The sequence below is a fragment of the Pinus tabuliformis genome, chromosome 1_2 (assembly GCF_031772625.1).
Source record: "Pinus tabuliformis cultivar Carrire ecotype Pingquan chromosome 1_2, CPIR1, whole genome shotgun sequence".
In the NCBI taxonomy this organism is placed as follows: domain Eukaryota; kingdom Viridiplantae; phylum Streptophyta; class Pinopsida; order Pinales; family Pinaceae; genus Pinus; species Pinus tabuliformis.
The window spans coordinates 1,025,960,771-1,025,969,976 of NC_142298.1; the positions used below are offsets into that span (position 1 = coordinate 1,025,960,771).

A 9,206-nucleotide genomic window follows, 5' to 3' on the forward strand; every position below is an offset into this window, starting at 1 on the left:
TGACTCCTATATTGGGTGGTTCGAAACATGTCGATCTAATATTCATGAATGTAATTTTAACACACATAGGGGAACACACATACTAGCATTATGAATTAAAAACAAAATGAATATTATTAAAATTAGGATCACTACCTATTATTTTAAAGATAAAATTAGTTAATAAATTAAACCTAAAAACTTTTGAAATTGATCATATTTATACAATTTGTGAATTAAAAAAATATAAATATAAACATAAAACAAAACAATCCTTTCATTTTCATAACACTTATAATGGATAATCTTTAAATACGAGATGCTTGAAACTACTACTAATATATCAACTTTAACTCTTTCAAAAAAACCATCACTATTAACCTAACAAACTTGACTCTTTCAAAGAGTCAAATTTAGTAATATATCAACTTTAACTCTTTCAAAAAAACCATCACTATTAACCTAACAAACTTGACTCTTTCAAAGAGTCAAATTTACTTGACAAATTCCCTTTAACTTAAACTGCTTTAAAATAAATTTATTTAATCTATCCCAAAAACTGTAACACTCATAATAAATCAGTGTTCTTTCAACAAAATCATTTATCTATGAATCAAACTTAACTTTGAAGTGTGCATATGAATGACGTTATATGATGTTTTGGGGAATTTTGATCACATACAAACATCTAGAAGTTCTGTAGATGAAAAGGAAAACGCAAGCTCTTTCAACCACTGCTTTTTGAACTTACGTGCACCTTATTCATGTTATCTTCAACTTTAATACAAATCACCATCCATAGGCTATGATCAACCACTATTATGACCAAAACCATTCAATTTTTGTATTTATATAGCATGAATAATACTACTTCCACCTTTTCCATGGGACCCAGAAGCAATTAATTTGCCTGCAAAGCATTCTTTTTCTACCAATTTATAAATCCCAAAACCAAATCAGTCATACCCATAGCCAATACATAGCCAAGCATTGAAGAAACTCCCTGTAAAACCTCAAGCCCTCAAGCTCTGGTTCTGATCATACCCAATTGGATCCATGGCAACTCAGAAGTCAATCAATCTCAGCCTGTTGGCTGTAATAGTTCTCCTTATGGGAGGAACCCATCAACATCATCATCATCTTCTTGCAGTGGGGATGGAGATGAAGAAAACACAGATAGAATTCTACATGCATGATGTTGTGAAATCCTTGAAGAATGCCACAGCAGTGAAGGTGACTGATGGCCCTCCTGGATTTGGAATGATCAGGGTCATAGATGATCCTCTCACAGAGGGACCCCAAAGCAATTCAAGGGAGTTGGGTAGAGGCAGAGGAATGTATGTGCAGGACTCTCTCAGTGGGGTTAATCTGTTATTGGTATTCACTGTTGTTTTTAAAGCAGGAGAACACAATGGAAGCACTCTTTCCTTGCAGGGGCAGGACGATACAAATGATAAGCTGAGGGAGATATCAATAGTGGGGGGAACTGGGCATTTTCGTCATGCCACAGGGCATGCCATACTTGAAACACAGTTGACAATGGGAGCCAATGCTATTCTCAAGTTTAATGCCACTGTTCTTCACTGATCAGATCTTGCAGAATCACTACTTCCTGTATTGATTTTGCTCTCTCAAGCCTTACAGGAGCCAGGCAGATTGATTAAAACTAGAGTTCATGTATATATGTGAACTCAGAGAAAGTATATAATACTATTCTCACAGAGAGTATATTTGTAGATTTGGTATTTATTACTTAGCGCTCTGGGTAAGACAGTAAAGTTTAAGCTACTTATGCATTCCTTCAGCTACAAAGACAGGCAAGTCTTGTATGTTATTTATGGTACTGTTATGTATTTTGATTGAGAGTTTGTGGGTTCATGTGTGTATTATACAGTCTACACAGTGATTAATGAAACTGGGAATACTTTTTATTTGTATGGTAAATGATTCTAGTGGATGAGATCAGGGGATTGTGTATAATTTTTTTGATTTTTTAATGTTCAGTTTTGTAATGCAGGTTAGTTGCAGAATGGCAAAACAGGTTTTGAATTAAACAGATAAAGATCTTGACTTTCAGCATTGAGCTATTACTTAGCTTAAAAATATCAGATATTTTTGGTTATAAGTTTAGTTTATAATAAAAAAACTGAAATTATGAATTATGAAGTTAAACTTCGAGAATAATAGGTATTGTGATTGTTAATCGTTAATGTAATTATAAGAAAGGTGTAACAATTTGAATTAAAATGCTTGTTAATTGAGTTTAAGTGATTCTGGGGAAAACGTGTTTTTTTTTTCTTTTGCATGTTCTATTTCCTGGTTGATTGAGGTTAAGAAGGTACCAGGGATTACATCTTTTTGATAGAGGGAGAGAGTTTGTTAACGTGAAAAGACATGTTCGGTTAAGAAGGTATCAGGGATTACATCTTTGTAATAGAGGGAGAGAGTTTGTTAGCTTGAAAAGATGACATAAGTTAGATTTAAAAAAAAATTAAGGAAAACAAATAGAAAATAATTGTTGCAGGGAAATGTAGTTCATACTATTCAAGTTAGAAATTATGCTTTAAATAAAATTGTATAAAAATTATAACTTATATTAGATAATGCTAAATTAATACTGATTAATAGGAAAATCTAATCCTTTAGTTTTGTTGTGAGAGGAACTTATAAATTAAGATGTGAAGTGGATAAATTAATTGCTTGCTCAAGCACAAAAACATAAATTTTGGTGGGTAGTAACCGCTAGTAAATCTACATATTTACAGTTTTACTCCCACAGAAGTGTTGAGAAAAACATGAGTCTGGGTGGAAGTAATGCCCGGTAAATATATTAATTTAAATCTTATTCTTAGTCAATTTTTACGCAAATATTTGCTTAAATTATGGTTAACAATAAAAAATCACTACATAAATATCTAAAAGTCATGCATGAATATTACAACCATATCCATAAATATGGCATAAAATATGTGAAGTAGTTATCCACATGGCAAAAATCACTACATAAATATCTAAAAGTCATGCATGAATATTACAACCATATCCATAAATATGGCATAAAATATGTGAAGTAGTTATCCACATGGCATTATATTGTTCAAAGGCTGCAATGAGGCCTTCAAGTTATGGTTCGATCAAATGTTTAAAGAACAATTTTTTTAATAATACTGAAAAATAAATATTTATTTTTCAAAGTTAAACATCAGAAGTTGCATTGGTCAATGCTAGACTAATAGTGGTTCACAAACAAATCAATTGCTAAAGTCCTGCCTTGGGATGGACTAATAAGAGGAAATTAATATATTAACCTTAAACAAGATTTAAAATATATTGTTTTTCCCTTTTTTCTTAAATTAAATTCTTTATAATCAAATAGAGAATAAAATACACCATATCTTAAATGATCTAAATTACGATAAAAATAAATAAAAAAGGAAAATGTTAAAGCATATATATTTATATATCAAATAAATTTAAATTGAGCTAAATAACAATTTTAATGTACAACGTGTATTGAATGACAAAGGACACTTTGTAGGTCTTTTTCTTGAAAAAATGACACTAACTCCAAAAGTACAATTTCTAGCACCTACGAGGTCTATAGGGCTTTCACTGGTTCCATAAAAAGATATCCACACTTTTGACACACATATTTATAGACAAGCCTACAACTTATAACAAAAGTCGATCTCACCTATTAATACTTGAAAAGGAGTGATAAACCTTTCTTCAAATTTTTGAGAATTTTTGGGTAACTAGATACCACATATTATCAAACAAGGAAAATCCCTAAAATCAATTAAATTTTTATAAGGATGCAACTTTTTCATGCATGCTTCTATAGAGTCACCCTTCCATACACTTTTAAATCATGTTAGCAACTAAAGTTTTATCCATCTTCTTTTGCATAATGGTATTCAATACGTAGGCAAGCTATTGTTTCTTTATCCCATCTATGTAGCATACATAGTCATAAACCATGTTTCTTTTTTCTTTGAAGGACTTCCCAAGTGATGACGTTATTCTTGATGGTAAGCCACATGATTATTTTGGTATTCTTTGGATATTTTAACTTTTCTATCTTTGTCCACCACTATTCTTCTTGACCTCCCAAGGAAAACATTGCATTGTATCCCAAGTATTCTATATATTCTCCCAAAGTTTTTATCTTACATAATGCTAGAGAATCCTCCTCTTCCTTGAGTTTAATGTGAATCCTTTGAAATTTGTTCACATATATTCTCTGAAGGTGGACATCTTCCATTTATAGACTTAGTGATGAGCATATTTCCACCCATGTTTCCATAAACTATCTGTGCCAAAATCTAACACTTAGTTGAGAGTATACTGATCTAGATTTTACAATCTCCTAATCATCTCTATTGGAAATTTGATTAAGGACTTGCACCCTACCTAGGGATCAAAGCCAATTCTAACACAATCCTTTGTCTTCTCCAAGCCTTCCAAGTCCTAATTCCAGGGTAGGCTTGGACAAAATCCTTCCAATGAGAAGAGACATTTGTTACAAATTTCCTTGGATTTCTTATCCAATCAATAAAAGAGACAAGATTGTTGTATATCCATTCTATTAATTGTTTCTATAGACGTTATGATTTTAATACTCTCTAGGGACTCCATTTTTCCAATGACATCCCTAAAAGAATTTATATTCCTTAATCTCCAAACTCCATAACTTTAGGCTTTCCAATGTTCTTCTACTTTACTAAAGCAATCCTTTCATCTTCTTTTTTTACTTAACCACAAAAAATTGAAATGTGTTTTCTTAATCATTTCCAAGAAACCATTAAGTATGTAAATAAAAAAGTTGCTAGAACATTGGTATTGCTTCTCACACTAATTTGACCAAAGTCAACCTATCACCCAGCGACAACCATTTGTTACACCAAGGATTCATTCTAGCTTCTTTATTTCCTAATGGCCAACCCCAATCACCTTCTTCACACCCATATAGTTTTAAAAGCAATATAAAATACTTAAACCCAACTTGGAGATAAATGTGTTTAAAACGAAATATTTACATCAACTTATCTCCAAATACACTTCTATACCAATGAAAGCTATATTGGATTTTTGTATTTTAACATGCATGATGCACTATTGTACAACTCTAGTACTTCCTTTAACCTTTTTCCTTCAAGGAACCATCATTAAATAAAAATACATCATTATTGAAAAAAGATGGGTTAAAGATAACACTTCCAATAATAAAAATACATCATTATTGAAAAAAGATGGGTTAAAGATAACACTTCCAATCTTGTTCTTTTGATAGGGCACCTACTCTCATTCCTTTCATAATTGCCCTAGTGATGCATTAAATAATAATTGGAAACCATAGCAGGGATAATGGGAACTCTTACCTCAACCTTCTTGAAGGGTTAAAGAACTTTGAGTAATGCCTCATTTTGACTTAGGAAATAATATCTAAACCTATATTATGACTTTGATTGTATATTGTTTCTAATTATTTGTGACACATTTTTAAAACAACGAAACCTTGGTATATGATGTGTGGATATTATCGATACTATTTATGTGATTATTATGTGAAGCATGCAGTTTTTAAATGAAATATTTTGGTTGATGGATACCAATTTAAGTGAATTTAAGTGATATGTTTTAAATGAATTAATTAACACCATGCACTTGATAAATAACATGAAAATCACATGTTAATAGTTTATCTTTATACATGATCTTGTTTTAAACTAAGCTACAAGTTGAATGGGCTATGTGATAGCCAAACAAGTGTGAGAGTAGAGGGACACATGTTATGGATATTGAATAAGAACTGGTATGTGTTGGAATTATGATTACATTGAGAGAAGGTGAATCAATGTAATGGAAAATTTATCCAAAGTAAACAATTTCACAATTCATCATAACTGAAAACATAATAATGCACCAAAAAAAAGAATCATCACATTAACACATGAGAACGCCATATATATATGGAAACCCTTAGATGAGAAAACCACAATTCTTCTTATATTCACTACTAGATAATGCACTAAAATTTGATGGACTTGTGTCATCACTCTGATGAGCCTTGCTTTCCAGGCCCATCAATGAAAGTCAATTGAATAATACGATGGGAAAAAGAAATTGTCAGATCTGACACTGATACCTAGTTGGTTAAACGACGAACATGAAACAAATATTCGATTGAATCATTGATGCCATGACTGATAGAAAAGTAATAAATAGTCCTTCAGATATCTGACGCAATTGACATCAGATATCCAATGACATCCACAACACAATGCTATGGAATAGGTGTTAAATAGCCTGTCAAAAAGTCCACAAATTGGACGAGAACAATTCGACGAAGAGGTGTCAATTTTGACGAGCATGTAGAAAATGCGACTATGGATGTTCGACCATATGGTGTTAGACATCCAACAGGAAACCGACGGCCCCACTGTACATCCGACTAGGGGCTTCCCACCTTTAGGCATTGAAAATACTATTGAGAGATAAGGGGAATCTGATAGCCCCACTGTACATCTGATGAGGGCTTCCGACCTTAGGCATTGGAAATATGATAGAGAGACAAGGGTTGAATCTGACGACCCTTCTGTCCATCTGACGGATATGTCACTGAAAATACGACATCTTATGGAATATTTAAAAAAAATTGATATTCATAGGGATGTTCTTGGTGTCACATCGATGTCAAAGAAGCATGAATAGTTTCAATGAAAAAAAATCACATATGCCAAAATCTCAAAAAAATAATAACTTCAAAATTCAAGAGTATTTACTACCAATGTCACCCTAATGTGTGATGGGAGGAAGGGATAAACTTTCACCACCATGAAATTCATTACTAGAGTACAAACAATCATCTATAACTACATACTACTACTTGAACCAATTAAAAATCTCCTCATCAAATTAGTGTATTGATGCCTTTCCTCTTAAGATAGTTATTAACTCTATCCACTATGAAATTCATAGATCATATGGACTTGGATATGGTTTTTTCACCCATGCCCCAGATAAATTATACCCTACCAAAGAAGAATGAGACTAGGATTCTCCAAAACTAAACTATTTTTGTCTTCCTATTTTGTACTTCATTAGATACTCTTTCATATTAGTCAACAACCCTACACACTGGTTTAAAATTATCAACTCCAAAAACCTCACTATGATTTCCACTTGTGCCTTGGATTCCAAGTGGGGGTAGATGAAACATGTATAAGAATGGTTGCAAGACATCATTAGGCTAAGCTGGTGAGGGAGGAAAGGAAACTTGATTGCTAAAATTAATCTGACTAGTCTATATAATTTGATAGAATTCTTCTGAATTCACATCAAAGTGTATAGAGAATAGAAATTTGGCTTTTTTTTCCTTCTTACCAAATCACATTAGGCCTTCTACCCCTTCCACCCCTATTGCATGTGTTGTTAATGTTAAAAAAGATCATCTAAAATCCAAACTAATTGCACACTCTATTAAATTCATTAACGATGACCTACATGAACATATAATTATTCAAGAATAAATAGGGATATGATATAAGGAAAAAATCACAAAGAGAATCCATCACATGAAACCATTGCCTAGTAAAACCCCTTCTCTCTCTAGTCAATGTCATCAAATTTAACATATAATTATTTTTATGAGTACCTCAAACAATTTCCAACAATTCCAAGAGTACTTCTGTAATATAGCTTGATCTTCGAACTTTAATTCTATAAAGTAAAATCATCGAAGGACTACGTAAAAATTTAGGTAAATATGTAAACAAATGGAAAGTGGTAGAAAGATGATGCAATGGATAAGTATTAACAACAACAAGATCTTTCATATTTGTCAAATGAAAAAGATGAAGGGGAAAAGACTTTGTCCCAAGTCCCAAGGGACTTGTTACAACATCTACAAATATTCAAACCTCTTTTAGCACAAGGTTATCATAATACTTTATAAAAGCTACAGGTTGGATAACTATTGTATTTTTTATTTAACACTTGCTAGTATTCAACACGATAGTTAATGAACAAACCACATGCTTCAATTTAAAAATGTTTGCAGTGCCTTTACCTAGATATGCTAGTGTCTTATTTCTTCATTTGTTTAGAAAACTCTTATCTATATCCTTATCTTTTTACAAAACCATATCTTAATCCCAACCTGTTAACAAATATATCATGTAATATTCCAATTTAGAAGTTGGGGTATTATGAATTTACTATAGTAAATTGCCAACATTTAATAAATCCAAATACCAAGGGTAAGTGCGGGCGAACTATAATGCTTAGCTTTATACATCATTGTTTCAAACAACCCTTTAATCCACATATTATATTGTAACTCTTCTTTAAACAAGACAAAGTTTTTCCTTTTAAACCTTAAATAAATTTCCATTCCCATATTTCATTAATATTAGGCAGTCAAACTCTAATGGTAGAACAATCTTTCTTTTATATAAAACTTCAAGAAATATTTGTTACTGACTCAATTCTTGTTTTCTTCGAAGTGGAATTTGTTATTTCAAAAACGTTTTCAAACTGATCTTATGTTGACTAGAACCATATTGGCCTCCCTAAAGTATGAGCTACATGATTTAAAGCATAGAATAGTTTGAGGGTTCAAAACATAGCCATTAATCACAACTATTTATCCATATTTCAAGCCATAATTACTTCATATTTAGGTTCACTAAATTATTTAAATAATTTACATCCAAATTAGTTTTGAACCATTACTGAAGATTATATACATAACTCGAATAGGTTTCATTTTGAAACAGGTATTTCCATGGGAGTGTACAAACAGCCATTTTTTGTCATATAAGTCAAACCATAATCATTCTCTATTAAGGGTTCATCAACCAACATAACTCATAACCACAACCTTTTATCAAACATAAAATTCAAGCTAGGTAGCTCAAAGACAGGGGAGGTCTGAGACAAGCCTTATAAGCCATAACTTCTTTTAAGACCAAGTAAAACAAAATTCAAGTGTAGGGAAAACAACTTATGGAAAGTGAAAATATGAAAGGTGAAGCAATGGAAACCCTGAAACCAATCTTTTAAATTTTCCTTTGGCATCCAAGACTAGAGAAAGAGGAGAACATGACTTGAAATCATACATCGATTGGATCCATTTTAATTTTTTTATCATAGAATGAGAAATTGCAATATACTAAAATGGGTACTAACCTCTTATGATTGTGCAAGCTATATTTTAAATCTTC

The 9,206-nt window shown here is 31.8% G+C and overlaps 1 pseudogene; it reads left to right on the forward strand.

Annotated features, from left to right (window-relative positions):
• The first annotated feature begins 906 nt into the window (after positions 1-906).
• Positions 907-1,923, forward strand: LOC149209617 (dirigent protein 1 pseudogene; annotated as a pseudogene).
• The last annotated feature ends 7,283 nt before the right edge of the window (positions 1,924-9,206 follow it).